We start from the raw sequence: 14,349 nt of genomic DNA, 5'->3' as shown, positions 1-14,349 counted from the left end.
AGGTGCCAGCAGTGGAGGTGCCAGCAGTGGAGGTCCCCTGAGTGGTGGGAGCTGTGGAGGTCAGATGGGTGCTGGTGGGTGCTGTGGTGGTCCCTTCCAGCGATGTGGTGGTTACTGTCACGGAGGTGACCTCAGTTGAGGGGACAGTGGTGTAGGAGGGTCGTGAGGTGGTTGAGATGTCCGTGGAGGTGACCTGGTTGGAGGTGCCAGCACTGGAGGTCACTTGAGTGGTGGGTGATGAGGACGTCTCTTGTGTGGAAGTGGTTGGTAGCGCCATGGAGGTGAGCTGAGTGGAGGTGACAGCGGTGGAAGAGGGTTCTGAGGTGGTGGGCATGTCCGTGGAGGTGACCTGGGTGGAGATGACAGCACTGGAGCTGACTTTACTGGTGGTGACTTGACTGTTGGTTGGAGCTGTGGAGGTCAGTTGGGTGGTGGTGGGTGCTGTGGACGTCAAATGCGTGCCGGTAGGTGCTGTAGTGGTCCCTTCCGATGATGTGGTGGACAATGACATGGAGGTGTCCTCAGGTGACGTGGCAGCGGTGGAGGTGACTCCAGCGGTAGAGAAGGGGGCGGAGACGGGTTCTGAGGTGGTTCTGACCTCAGTAGGGGTGACAGTGGTGGAGGTGCCTTCACTTGTAGAGAAGACAGTGAGGAGTCCAGAGGTGCTGGGGACATCTGTGGAGGTGACGTGGGTAGAGGTGACAGCGGTGGAGGTGGTTCCAATGGAGGAGAAGGCTGTGGAGGAGAGTCCTGAGGTGGTGATGGCCGTGGAGGTGACCTCAGTGGAGGTCACAGTGGTCGAGGTGGATTTAGTGCCTGAGGACTCAGTGGAGGACAATCCTGAGGTTGTGGGGACGTCCGTGGAGGTGACCTCAGTAGAGGTGACCTCAGTAGAGGAGGTGGCTCCAGTGGTGGCAGAGCCAGGGGTGGAGTCTCCTGAGGAGCTTCCATTGCTGTGGAGGTCACCTTCATGGAGGTGACCGTGGCGGAGTTGACTCCAGAAATGGAGGAGTCCCTGGTCTCCTTTGAAGCTATGGTGGCTTCTGTGGAGCTAAAATCACTCGTAGTGTCTCCAGTGGTGGAGAATTGAGTGGAGGGGTGTCCTGATGTGGTGGGGACCTCCGTGGAGGTGAATTGAGTGGAGGGGTGTCCTGATGTGGTGGGGACCTCCGTGGAGGTGAATTGAGTGGAGGGGTCTCCTGATGTGGTGGGGACCTCCGTGGAGGTGTCCCTGGTGGAGGGGACAGTGGTGGTGTCAGTTTCGCTTGTGTTTCCCAACGCGGCTCCCAACTCACCTGCCACCATCCAGATGAGGACGGCCACCATCCATCCACGTTTCCTCCTCGCCATGGCGGTGTGCGCGTCCCCATCCCAGTCCATGTCCCTGTCCCCGTCCGTGTCCTCCCTCCGCGTTGTCCTGCCGCCAAATGACTCCGCTGACGGTGGGTGGGTGGATAAATATGACAGTTGAGGGGGTTGGCTTGGACTTTGTCCCCAACATTTTGGTTGTTTGTGGCTGTTACAGGTGGATGGGTGGATGCTGGTGACAGCTGTGATGACACGTATACCAGAGAACGTCACCGCATCATCACCACGCCTGGTGGCACTTCCTCCACGCAGGGGTCACCCAACAGGGACGGTTCTGCCACAGGTTGGGTTGTAAATGGGTGGTGGCACCTTAGGGTGGGGGTGGCAGGGGGGATGTGGGACATGGGGGTGGCACTGGGCTTGATGGGGACGGGGATACGGAGGCATCACGGTGCTTGGTGGGGATGTGGGGATGGGGACACGGGGGTGTCGCTGGGTTTGATGGGGACATGGGGATGTCCTGGTTGACGGGTGGGGACAGGGGGATGGCGACACGGGGGTGTCACTGGGTTGTGTGGGGACATGGAGGTGTCACTGGGCTTGATGGGAATGGGGACATGGGGGTGTCACTGGCCTTGATGGGGACATGGGGATGTCCTGGTTGACGGGTGGGGACAGGGGGATGGGGACACGGGGGTGTCGCTGGGTTTGGTGGGGACATGGGGGTGTTATGGTGCTTGGTGGGGACCTGGGACATTGGGGACATGGGGGTGTCCTAGTACATGGTGGGGACATGGGGGTGTTATTGGATTTGGTGGGGACAGGGGGATGGGGACATGGGGGGTGTCACGGTGCTTGGGGGGGACCTGGGGGACTTGGGGGTGTCACCAGGCTTGGGGGGGGGGACATGGGGGTGTCACGGTTCTTGGTGGGGAGAGGGGACATTGGGGACATGGGGGTGTCACGGGGTGGGGTGGGGATATGGGGGTGTCCTGGTTGGTGATGGGGACACGGGGACGGGTCTGTCCTGCTGCTGGGTGGCCTTGGCAGGACAAGGGGGTGCAGGGACAGATTTGGGGTCCCCCTAGTGTCTCCCAGTATGTCCCAGTGTCCCACCAGCGTCCCCTAGTGTCTCCCAGTGTCCCAACAAATTTTCTCAGTGTCTCCCAGTGTCACCCAGTGCCTCCCGTTATCCCACCAGCTTCTCCCAGTATCTCCCAGTGTCCTCCCAGTGTCCTCCCAGTATGTCCCAGTGTCCCACTAGGTTCTCCCGGTGCCTCCCAGTGTCCTCCCAGTGTCACCCAATGTCCCACCAGTGTCCTCCCAGTTTGCCCCGTTATCCCAGCAGGTTCTCCCGGTGTGTCCCAGTGTGTCCCAGTGTCCTCCCATTGTCCTCCCAGTGTCGCCCTGTGTCCCACTAGGTTGTCCCAGTGTCACCAGGTTCTCCCAGTGTCTCCCAGTGTCCCCAGTGCGGGTGACGGGCTGTCCCTGGGACAGTGTCCCCCTGTCCCCGCCCTCGTCACCAACACAAACAGCACCCGGACACCTGGGTTGCCAGGAGGGGGGGATGGGCGGGGCTGACCGACCTTTGCCCGGGGGATGACGTGGGTGCTGCGGCACCCATGGGTGGGGTCGGAGACATGCCCGCGATGGGGGGTCCCAGTGTGCATGTATGTGTGATATAGGGGTCCTGGGACATATGTATGTGCGATATAGGGGTCCTGGGACACACGTGTGTGTGATATAGGGGTCCTGGGACATATGTGTGTGTGATATAGGGGTCCTGGGACACACATGTGTGATATAGGGGTCCTGGGACATACGTGTGTGTGATATAGGGGTCCTGGGGACATATGTGTGTGTGCTATAGAGGTCCTGGGAGACACATGTGTGATATAGGTGTGCTGGGACACACATGTGTGATATAGGGGTCCTGGAACACACACGTGCGATATAGGGGTCCTGGGACATACGTGTGTGTGATATAGGGGTCCTGGGGACATGTATGTGTGATATAGGGGTCCTGGGGACACGTATGTGTGATATAGGGGTCCTGGGACACACATGTGTGATATAGGGCTCCTGGGACATACGTGTGTGTGATATAGGGGTCCTGGGACACACATGTGTGATATAGGGGTCCTGGGACATACGTGTGTGTGATATAGGGGTCCTGGGGACACGTATGTGTGCTATAGAGGTCCTGGGACACACGTGTGTGTGATACAGGGGTCCTGGAACACACACGTGCGATATAGGGGTCCTGGAACATACGTGTGTGTGATATAGGGGACCTGGGGACATGTATGTGTGATATAGGTGTCCTGGGGACACGTATGTGTGATATAGGGGTCCTGGGACACACATGTGTGATATAGGGGTCCTGGGGACACACGTATGTGTGATATGGGGGTCCTGGTGACACACTCGTGTGCACCCCCCCCCACGCCCCATCCTCCCCACAAGGGACCCAGGCGTCCGGGGGCTCAAGGGCGCCCCCATGTGTCTCAGGTGGTCACTGCAGTGGTGGGGCATGGGGGTCTGGATAAAGGTGTCCCCCCCAAAAAATGGCCTGGGGACTCCCCTCTTTCTTCCCAGTGAAGACACTAGAACGGCGCTGGTGATACTGGTTTGCACTGGGACAAGCCCAGTGTAAACTGGGGGAGCGGGCAAGAGGCTGTTTCTGCCATTTCTGAGCCCTTTTTGGGGGTGACACCACCCAGGATCTTCACGGCGACCCCCCCTACCCCACCCCAGTAGCTCCCAGTTAGAACTGGGACCGTAACCATCCCCACCCCCGGGGTATTTTCAGCCACACATGGACTTTGTCCCCGCTTCCCCGACACCTCCCGGCTGCCGGGTAAGGTGGAAAAAACCAATAAAGTGACTAATTTTAGCGCTCAGGGGCAGGGTGTGACTTGGCTGGGGACACGAGCGGTGACACGTGAGCTTGGGGACACTTCCGCCTCCTGTGGGAAGAGCGGTGACCCCGGGGTGACACCCCCAAGGATCCGTTGGGGTGGAGGTGACACTTGGGTGACCCTTCATCACCCCCTTCATGGGCAGTGCCACCTTGGGACCCCTCAATGTTCCCACCAGCCACAGGTGGTGCCCTCTTGGATGCTTCTCAATGTCCCCTCCATCCCTGGCTGGTGCCACCTTGGGACCCCTTAATGTCCCCACCACCGCTTTGGGACCCCTCAATGTCCCCATCCCTGGCTGGTGCCACCTTGGGACCCCTTGATGTCCCCACCAGCCACGTGTGATGTCACCTTGGGACCTATCAATGTCCCCCCCATCCCTGGCTGGTGCCACCTTGGGACCCCTCAATGTCCCCCCCACCACTCTGGGACCCCGCAATGTCCCCCTCCATGGGTGGTGCCACCTTGAGACCCCTCAATGACCCCACCATCCCTGGATGGTACCATTTTGGGACCCCCTCAGTGTCCCCACCAGCCACGTGTGATGTCATCTTGGGAACCATCAATGTCCCCACCACCACTTTGGGAGCCCTCAATGTCCCCACCACCCATGTGTGGTGTCACCTCGGGACCCATCGATGTCCCCATCACCATATTGGGACTCCTTAATGTCCCCACCACCCATGGCTGGTACCACCTTGGGACCCTCTCAATGTCCCCCCCAACCATGGCACCCCTCAGTGTCCCCCTCACCATCCCTGGGTGGTGCCACCTTGGGACCCCTCAGTGTCCCCATCCCTGGGTGGTGTCACCTTGGGACCCCTGAATGTCCCCCTCACAACCTTGGGACCCCGCAATGTCCCCACCACCCATGGGTGGAGTCACCCTGGGACTTCTCAATGTCCCCTCCATCCCTGACTGGTGCCACCTTGGGACCTTAATGTCCCCACCAACCCTGGGTGGTGCCACCTTGGGACCCCTTGATGTCCCCACCAGCCACAGGTGGTGCCCTCTTGGATGCTTCTCAGTGTCCCCTCCACCCCTGGCTGGTGCCACCTTGGGACCTTAATGTCCCCACCAACCCTGGCTGGTGCCACCTTGGGACCCATCAATGTCCCCCCCACCACTCTGGGACTCCGCAATGTCCTCCTCCATGGGTGGTGCCACCTTGAGACCCCTCAATGACCCCACCATCCCTGGATGGTACCATTTTGGGACCCCTCAGTGTCCCCACCACCCATGTGTGGTGTCACCTTGGGAACCATCAATGTCCCCACCACCACTTTGGGACCCCTCAATGTCCCCACCACCCATGGCTGGTGCCACCTTGGGACCCCTTGATGTCCCCACCACCGTATTGGGAGCCCTCAATGTCCCCACCACCCATGGCTGGTACCACCTTGGGACCCTCTCAATGTCCCCCCCCAACCATGGCACCCCTCAGTGTCCCCCTCACCATCCCTGGGTGGTGTCACCTTGGGACCCCTCAGTGTCCCCATCCCTGGGTGGTGTCACCTTGGGACCCCTCAATGTCCCCACCACCCATGTGTGGTGCCACCTTGGGACCCCTCAATGTCCCCCCACCCAAAGCCACCACAGCCCGTTGTCCCCGTCCCCGTGGGGGTGGGAAGGGACCGTGGATGAACCTCCGGGCTGATATTTAACCCTGGGGGTGGGGACAAGGACAAATTGTCCCACGTGCGTCACCTGTTGGACTTGTACCCTTGGGGTGATCCCATGGCAGCTCCTAATTGCTCACGCACAATTAATTAATCCCCAGTGTTTCCTTTTCTGTTCTGGGGGCAATTTCCATCCCATCACCAGCCCTGTCCCCCGGCCGAGCCCACGTCCCCCCAACAGGACACAGGACCCCCTGAGGTGTCCCCAGAGTCTGCAGAAACAGGCAAGTGACAAAAAAATCAGTGCTTTGTTCAAAAATAAAGTGCAGATGTGAACAGGGAGGAAGAGGATGGTGGGTTCCCCGGTGCTGTCCCCGAGACCCCCACCCACCCCCGTGTCCCCACCCCTCGCCGCTGGCTCTTGGGTGGATCCTCTCAGGGGGGTGACGATGCGGGTCGGTCGCTGGATGTGGATCTGGGGAGGAAGGAGAGATGGGGATGTCATGGGGGGGTTGTCCCCACCGCGGTGGGTGGGGGGACACAGCGTCAGGGTCCTGGGGACGTGGCACCCACCTCCTGCGTTGTGTCCACCTTCTCTAGGTCGATGTTGGTCCTGGGGGTCTCTGTGGCTGTGGGGTGGAAGGAGAGGTGAGGTGGAGCCCCAGGACCCCCCAGGGGCCACAGGAGCCCCCAACTGACCCCCCAGCCAGCCCCACTACCTTCCCATGATGCTCCAGGGCTGCTGATGGTGAAGCCCCAGTCATCATTCCACGTTGCAATACAGGTCCAAGCTGGACGTCCCCTTGTTCCTCCGTGGTGGGACAGCGACTCGTGACAATGCAGGATGGTCCCCACGGTGACGCTTTTGTCTGTACTTGTCCCTCTGCCACCGCGCCCGCACCATGAAGACGGTGAAGATGACGATGGCGATGACCAACGCGGCCACCGGCACCCCTATGGCCACCCCGATCTTGCTGATCCGCGAGCTGCAGAATTTGTCTTGGTACCAGAAGGCCACCTCGTCCGAGCACCTGGTGGGGATATCCCGGAGGTGACATCGCTGCCGGCGTCACCCCAACCCTGGGGGGACACAGGTGTTTTGGTGGGCGGGTGCATGGCGAGGTGCTCACTGGCATTCCGGTCCCGAGCGTGCCACGAGGCACGTGCCGTGGACACAGGGGTAGGGGTTGGCAGATCGGCTGTCACAGTCGCTGATGCAGATGACACCGGTGTCGGTGACAAGGGGGACGTAGTAGGACTGGTAATCCGCTGGGATGTAGCTGGTGCAGACACCTGGGGGTGGAGACACGCGGCTCAGGGGGCGCAGGGACGTGGTTTGAGGGGTCCCGGGGTGGGGACAAATGTCCTGTGGCCTCGCTTACTTGTTTCGACCTCGGACACCTCGTAGCTGGTGATGTTGGTGAACGTGGAGTTGAAACAGAAAGAACCTGGGATGGAGAGAGCAGCTGCTGGTGGGAACCCCTGGGCTCAGGTCCCCCCCAGCAAGGACCTTGCCCTGGTGACAACAGACACGTGGGGGTCACCACCAGCGTCACTCACAGTCGTCTCCTTGGCAGGTCTCATTGCAGCCGGTGTAGCTGTCAACGGCGCTGACGAGGTCCTTGGAGATGTTCTCCACCGTCTCGGTGACCGTGGTGCTGGCCAGCACCTTCAGGATGACCATGTAGTTCACCACGATGCTGCCCTGGCTGCAAGGAGAAGGGACACGGGTGGCTCAGTGGTCCCACACTGCAAGGGGCACCCAACTGGGACCAGTTTGGGGTGTCCAGTGTGGAGGGACAGCGCGGCCACCGTTCCATGGGGCTGGAGCATCCCAGAGGAGCCCCAGGGACGGGACATGGTTGTAGGGCTGTGGATGCCCCATCCTTGGGGAGCATCACCTGGAATCGACCCCTGTGGGTCCCTTCAGCCTAAATCACCCCACCAGAGCAGATGGGGAGTCAGCACCCCATAGGACACCCCACCCAGCCTTGGTGGTCACCCACCTCAGCTCATGGATCACCACGTCTTGGTAGCCCTCTATGTTCTTGTAAATCTCCCTCATCTGGAAGACAAAGAGAGACCGTGAGGAGATGTGGGCACCAGCCCCACTGTGCCCCGAATGTCCCCCCGAGGTGTCCCCAGCGTGGGGCTGCCCCCAGTGTCGCTGTGCCCTGACCTGCTCCTTGAACTCCTTCTCGAAGTCCCGGAAAGCCTGGGAGGACTTATTTGCGAGGTCCTCAGTGAAATTCCTGTTCTCCACCTTCACCTTCATCTCCAGCGTCGCGTTCACAGTCACCTCTTCAAGCAGAAGGAGACCCGTAAGTGACAGACCCAGGAGTCCCCATCCCACCCCTGGTGACCATGGTCATGGGACGATATTGGTCCCTCCATGGTGTCCCTATTCCCAGGTTGGTTCCTCCCTGGTGTCCCCATTCCCACGTTGGTCCCTCCATGGTGTCCCCATTCCCAGGCTGATCCCTCCATTGTGTCCCCATTCCCATGTTTGTTCCTCCCTGGTGTCCCCATTCCCAGGCTGGTCCCTCCATGGTGTCTCCACTCCCACGTTGGTTCCTCCATGGTGTCTCCATTCCCAGGTCATTCCCTCCATGGTGTCCCCATTCCCACGTTGGTCCCTCCATGGTTTCCCCATTCCCATGTTGATCCCTCCATTGTGTCCCCATTCCCATGTTGGTCCCTCCATGGTGTCCCCACTCCCATGTTGGTCCCTCCATGGTGTCCCCATTCCCAGGCTGGTCCCTCCATGGTGTCCCCATTCCCAGGCTGGTCCCTCCATGGTGTCCCCATTCCCAGGTCCGTCCCTCTGAGGTGACCTCAGCCCACTCTGGGGTTGGTGGCCCCCAAGGCAGCCCTGGTGCGGTGTCGCACACCTTGGGGTGGTCCCCACCTTCTTGGACCTCGATGATCTCTTTGGAGTACTGGCACTCGGTCCCCTGGAAGTTTTGGGGGCACTGGCAAAGGCCATTGACCCAGGTGCCCCCATTTTGGCAGACGGGCGTCTCACAGTAGGTGCCGTAGAAACCGCCGGGACAGCGGCACTTGATGCCGTCCCACGTGCCCCCATTCTGGCATTGACCTGGAAGAGGCACCACAGGACGTGGGTGCCTGGAGAAACCCCAGGGGTGCGAAGGCACCCGGGGAATGTTGGAGGATGGTGGGAGGTCGGGGAGTGGGGACGTGGCCGGGTGGTGCCACCGAGGGGGAAGACTCACCTGCATTGGTGGTGGCCGTGGTGGTGGTTGTGGTGGTGGGATTGGTCGTGGTGGTCATGGGACTGGTCGTGCTGGTGGTCGTGTTGGTCGTGATGGTTGTGGTGGTGGGGCTGGTTGTCAGTGTCTCCTCCCCATCCCTCCTCACCCGTCTAGGTCCCTGCTCCTCAACTGGTGGACCTTCCTCTCTGCTCTTCAGCTTCACCTCTGGGGAACGAGGCACCAAACGCCACGTCCTGGGTGGAGGTGACCCCGGCCTGGCTGGTTGTCCTTCGTCCCATGGTGCGTGCTGATCAGCGTCACCTACGCCAAGCAGGTCACACAATTGGGGTGTCACAACAGCCTGTGGATCTTGACCTGATTCTCTGGTGGCTTCGAGCTCCCAGGTCCCACCTCCCTCCCGCGACAGCCAATGACGGCCTCCTTGGTGTCCTCTTTGGTGGGTTCCCTCCCACTGTCTCCTACATGCCAAGAACCCTCCCTGGCCCCACAAAAACCCACATTCCTAAAAACCCTTTGATCTCCAAACACCTTCATCCGTTACAGACCAACATCCCCATAAAGACCTGCCCTTGCTCTCCAATGTTCCCAAGACTCCCAGTTGTGTCCCAAAGACCCATGGGTTCCATCAAAGACCTATATCCTCCCAAAGACCCATCCTCATTCTCCAAAGATGCCCGCAAGACCCCCAGTTGGGTCCCAAAGACCCATGGACCACCTCAAAGTCCCATGGACCCCCAAAGACCCACCTTTGGTTCTCCAAAGATCCTCCCAAGACCCCCAGTTGTGTCCCAAAAACTCATGGACCTCTAAACACCTTCATCCATCATAGGCCTACATTCCCCCAAAGACCTGCCCGTGTTCTCCAAAGATGCTCCCAAGACCCCAAAGACCCCCGGTTGAGTCCCACAAACTCATGGATCCTTTCAAAGACCAACATGCACCCAAAGACCTGCCCTTGGTTCTCCAAAGATGTTCCCAAGACCCCCAGTTGGGTCCCAAAGACCCATGGACCACCTCAAAGTCCCATGGACCCCCAAAGACCCACCTTTGGTTCTCCAAAGATCCTCCCAAGACCCTCAGTTGGGTCCCAAAAACTCATGGACCTCTAAACACCTTCATCCATCATAGGCCTACATTCCTCCAAAGACCTGCCCTTGTTCTCCAAAGATGCCCCCAAGACCCCCAGTTGCGTCCCAAAACATGGACCCCTTTGAAGACCTACATTCCCCCAAAGACCTGCCTTCTTCTCCAAAGATGCCCCCAGATGTCCCAAGACCCCCAGTTGAGTCCCAAAAACTCATGGACTCCCTCAAAGACCTACATCTCCCCGAAGACCCACCCTTGGTTCTCCAAAGATCCTCCCAAGACCCTCAGTTGGGTCCCAAAAACTCATGGACCTCTAAACACCTTCATCCACTATAGACCTACATTCCCCTAAAGACCTGCCCTTGTTCTCCAAAGATGCCCCCAAGACCCCCAGTTGAGTCCCAAAACCTCATGGACCCCTTTGAAGACCTACATTCCCCCAAAGACCTGCCTTCTTCTCCAAAGATGCCCCCAGATGTCCCAAGACCCCCAGTTGAGTCCCAAAAACTCATGGACTCCCTCAAAGACCTACATCTCCCCGAAGACCCACCCTTGGTTCTCCAAAGATCCTCCCAAGACCCTCAGTTGGGTCCCAAAAACTCATGGACCTCTAAACACCTTCATCCATCATAGACCTATATCCCCGCAAAGACCTGCCCGTGTTCTCCAAAGATGCTCCCAAGACCCCTGGTTGGGTCCCAAAGACCCATGGAATCCCTCTAAGTCCCATGGACCCCCAAAAACCCCAACTCAAGCTCGTTTGATGCCCAAACCAGACCTGCATTGCAGGGTCCATGGAGAACCCCTAGTCCCACCCCCATGCCCAACCGTACAAGCCTCAGCGTGTCCCCCCAGCTGCAGTAGGACGGGAGGTCCTACCTGTTACGGTGACCAGGACACAGACGCAGACCACGGCCAGGCCACCCCACAGACTTCTCCCCATCTCTCCGGACCCCGGCGCTGAGGTGGGATCTCAGCTCATGGATCCACCACCGCGGGCAGGTGCGGCAGGAATGGGACACAGAAGGTGACGCGAAACCTTTGATTGCAGGTAGGAGGGGCCGAAACTTGACACCGGGAGCAAAGGGATGAATGTCAACACCCTTTTCCTGGCAGAAATGTGTCCCCAGGGACATGAGGTGTGATGGTGTCACCTCCAAGGTCCATGAGACTCCTCTGGGTGTGTCTCAGCAGCTCCAGGACGTTGTTCTGTCCCCAGCAGCCCTGGTCGGGGCTTGTCCCCACTGGGGAGTGAGGCTGGGGACAGGAGATGGGATGGGGACATGGGATGGGGACGTGGGACACAGTGTGGGGACACAGAATGGGGACATGGGACATGGAATGGGGACATGGGATGGGGACATGGGACATAGTGTGGGGATGTGGGATGGGGACATGGGACACGGGATGGGGACATGGGACATGGAATGGGAACATGGGATGGGGACATGGGACATAGTGTGGGGACACAGGATGGGGACATGGGAGACGGAATGGCGACATGGAATGGGGACATATGATGGGGACATGGGATGAGGATGTGGGACATGGGATGGGGACATGGGACATAGTGTGGGGACGTGGGATGGGGACATGGGATGGGGACATGAGGTGGGGACATGGGACATGGGACATGGGATGAGGACATGGGACATGGGTTGGGAACATGAGCTGGGGACATGGGACATGGGATGGGGACATGGGACATGGGGTGGGGACATGGGACATGGGATGGGGACATGAGGTGGGGACATGGGACGTGGGATGGGGAGATGGGACATGGGATGGGGACATGGGACATGGGTTGGGGACATGGGATGAGGACATGGGACGTGGGATGGGGACATGGGACATGGGATGGGGACATGAGCTGGGGACATGGGACGTGGGATGGGGAGATGGGACATGGGATGGGGACATGGGACATGGGTTGGGAACATGAGCTGGGGACATGGGACATGGGATGGGGACATGGGACATGGGATGGGGACATGAGGTGGGGACATGGGACATGGGACATGGGATGAGGACATGGGACATGGGGTGGGGACATGGGACATGGGATGAGGACATGGGACGTGGGTTGGGAACATGAGCTGGGGACATGGGACATGGGATGGGGACATGGGACATGGGGTGGGGACATGGGACATGGGACGTGGGATGAGGACATGGGACATGGGATGGGGACATGGGACATGGGGTGGGGACATGAGACATGGGACATGGGTTGGGGACATGGGATGAGGACATGGGACATGGGACATGGGATGAGGACATGAGGTGGGGACATGGGATGAGGACATGGGACAAGGATGTGGGACATGGGATCAGGATGTGGGACATGGGATGGGGACATGGGACACGGGATGGGGACATGGGACATGGGTTGGGAACATGAGCTGGGGACATGGGACATGGGTTGGGGACATGGGATGAGGACATGGGACGTGGGATGGGGACATGGGACATGGGATGGGGACATGGGACATGAGGTGGGGACATGGGACATGGGATGGGGACATGAGGTGGGGACATGGGACGTGGGATGAGGACATGGGACATGGGGTGGGGACATGGGACATGGGGTGGGGACATGGGACATGGGTTGGGGACATGGGATGAGGACATGGGACATGGGACATGGGATGAGGACATGAGGTGGGGACATGGGATGAGGACATGGGACAAGGATGTGGGACATGGGATCAGGATGTGGGACATGGGATGAGGACATGGGACATGGGATGGGGACATGAGGTGGGGACATGGGACATGGGACATGGGATGGGGACATGGGACGTGGGATGGGGACATGGGACATGGGTTGGGAACATGAGCTGGGGACATGGGACATGGGTTGGGGACATGGGATGAGGACATGGGACACGTGATGGGGACATGGGACATGAGGTGGGGACGTGGGACATGGGATGGGGACATGAGGTGGGGACATGGGACATGGGTTGGGGACATGGAATGAGGACATGGGACATGGGATGAGGACATGGGACATGGGCTGGGGACATGGGACGAGGACATGGGATACGTGATGGGGACATGGGACATGGGATGGGGACATGGGACATGGGATGGGGACATGGGATGAGGACATGGGACACGTGATGGGGACATGGGACATGAGGTGGGGACGTGGGACATGGGATGGGGACATGAGGTGGGGACATGGGATGAGGACATGGGACATGGGATGAGGACATGGGACGTGGGCTGGGGACATGGGACGTGGGCTGGGGCCATGGGACAGGGCTGGGAAGGTGGCACCAGGCAGGGGACACCAAATGACACCCCGTGGCCCCTCCCGCGTGTCCCCCTCCAGAGGACGTGGGGACCCAGCCCATCCCATGGAGCCCCCACCTGCTCCTCTGTCACCCCCCCCCCACTGCCACCGCGTTGAAGGGACATCTTGGGGACATTCGGGGCGGCTGGGAGTCACAGCGGTGACACTCTAGGGGGTGCTGGTGTCCCCCCCCACGATGTCCCCCCCACCGGTTGCCAGGATGTCCCCCCCTAAGGTCACCTGGGGGTGTCACCGACCGAAGGACAGAACAGTCACCCCCAAATCTGTCCCCAGGGACCCCAAACTGACCCGGGCACCCCCAGATCTTCCCCCCCCCCAGGACCCCAAATTACCCCCATAATGCCCCCAATTCTGCCCCCCCCATCACCATGGTCCAGATCTTTCCCCCCCCCAGGACCCCAAATTACCCCCATAATGCCCCAAATTCTGCCCCCCCCCCATCACCATGGTCCAGATCTTTCCCCCCCCCAGGACCCCAAATTACCCCCATAATGCCCCCAATTCTGCGCCCCCCCCCCCCCCCCATCACCATGGTGATGGACCCTGGGCTGTCTGGTCCCCCCCCCCCCCCGTTGCCATGGAAACCCACCCATCACCCCCATTATCGCCCTCCCTCCCCATCTCTTGTCCCGTTGCCATGGCGACAGGACACCCCCCCACCCCCCCCCAACCCCGCCGTTACCATGGAAACGGCACCAGCAAGCGTTGCCAGGGAAGCCCGCTCCCCACGCCCTCCCGTTGCCAGGGCAACAGCCACGCTCTCCCCGTCCCCGTTGCCCTGGCGACAAGCCCCGCCCACCAGAAGCCCCTCCCCGTTGCCCTGGCGACAAGCTCCGCCCCTCCGTAGCCCCTCCCCGTTG

The 14,349-nt window shown here is 60.1% G+C and overlaps 1 protein-coding gene across 1 annotated transcript in view; it reads right to left on the bottom strand.

Moving 5' to 3' along the window:
- Window positions 1-14,349, bottom strand: part of PFAS (phosphoribosylformylglycinamidine synthase) — a 308,075-nt gene that overhangs the window by 189,732 nt on the left and 103,994 nt on the right. The window lies entirely within an intron of this gene.

Source organism: Caloenas nicobarica, chromosome 30 (genome assembly GCF_036013445.1).
Source record: "Caloenas nicobarica isolate bCalNic1 chromosome 30, bCalNic1.hap1, whole genome shotgun sequence".
NCBI classification, from domain to species: Eukaryota; Metazoa; Chordata; class Aves; order Columbiformes; family Columbidae; genus Caloenas; species Caloenas nicobarica.
This window is presented reverse-complemented; position numbering and strand designations above follow the sequence as displayed.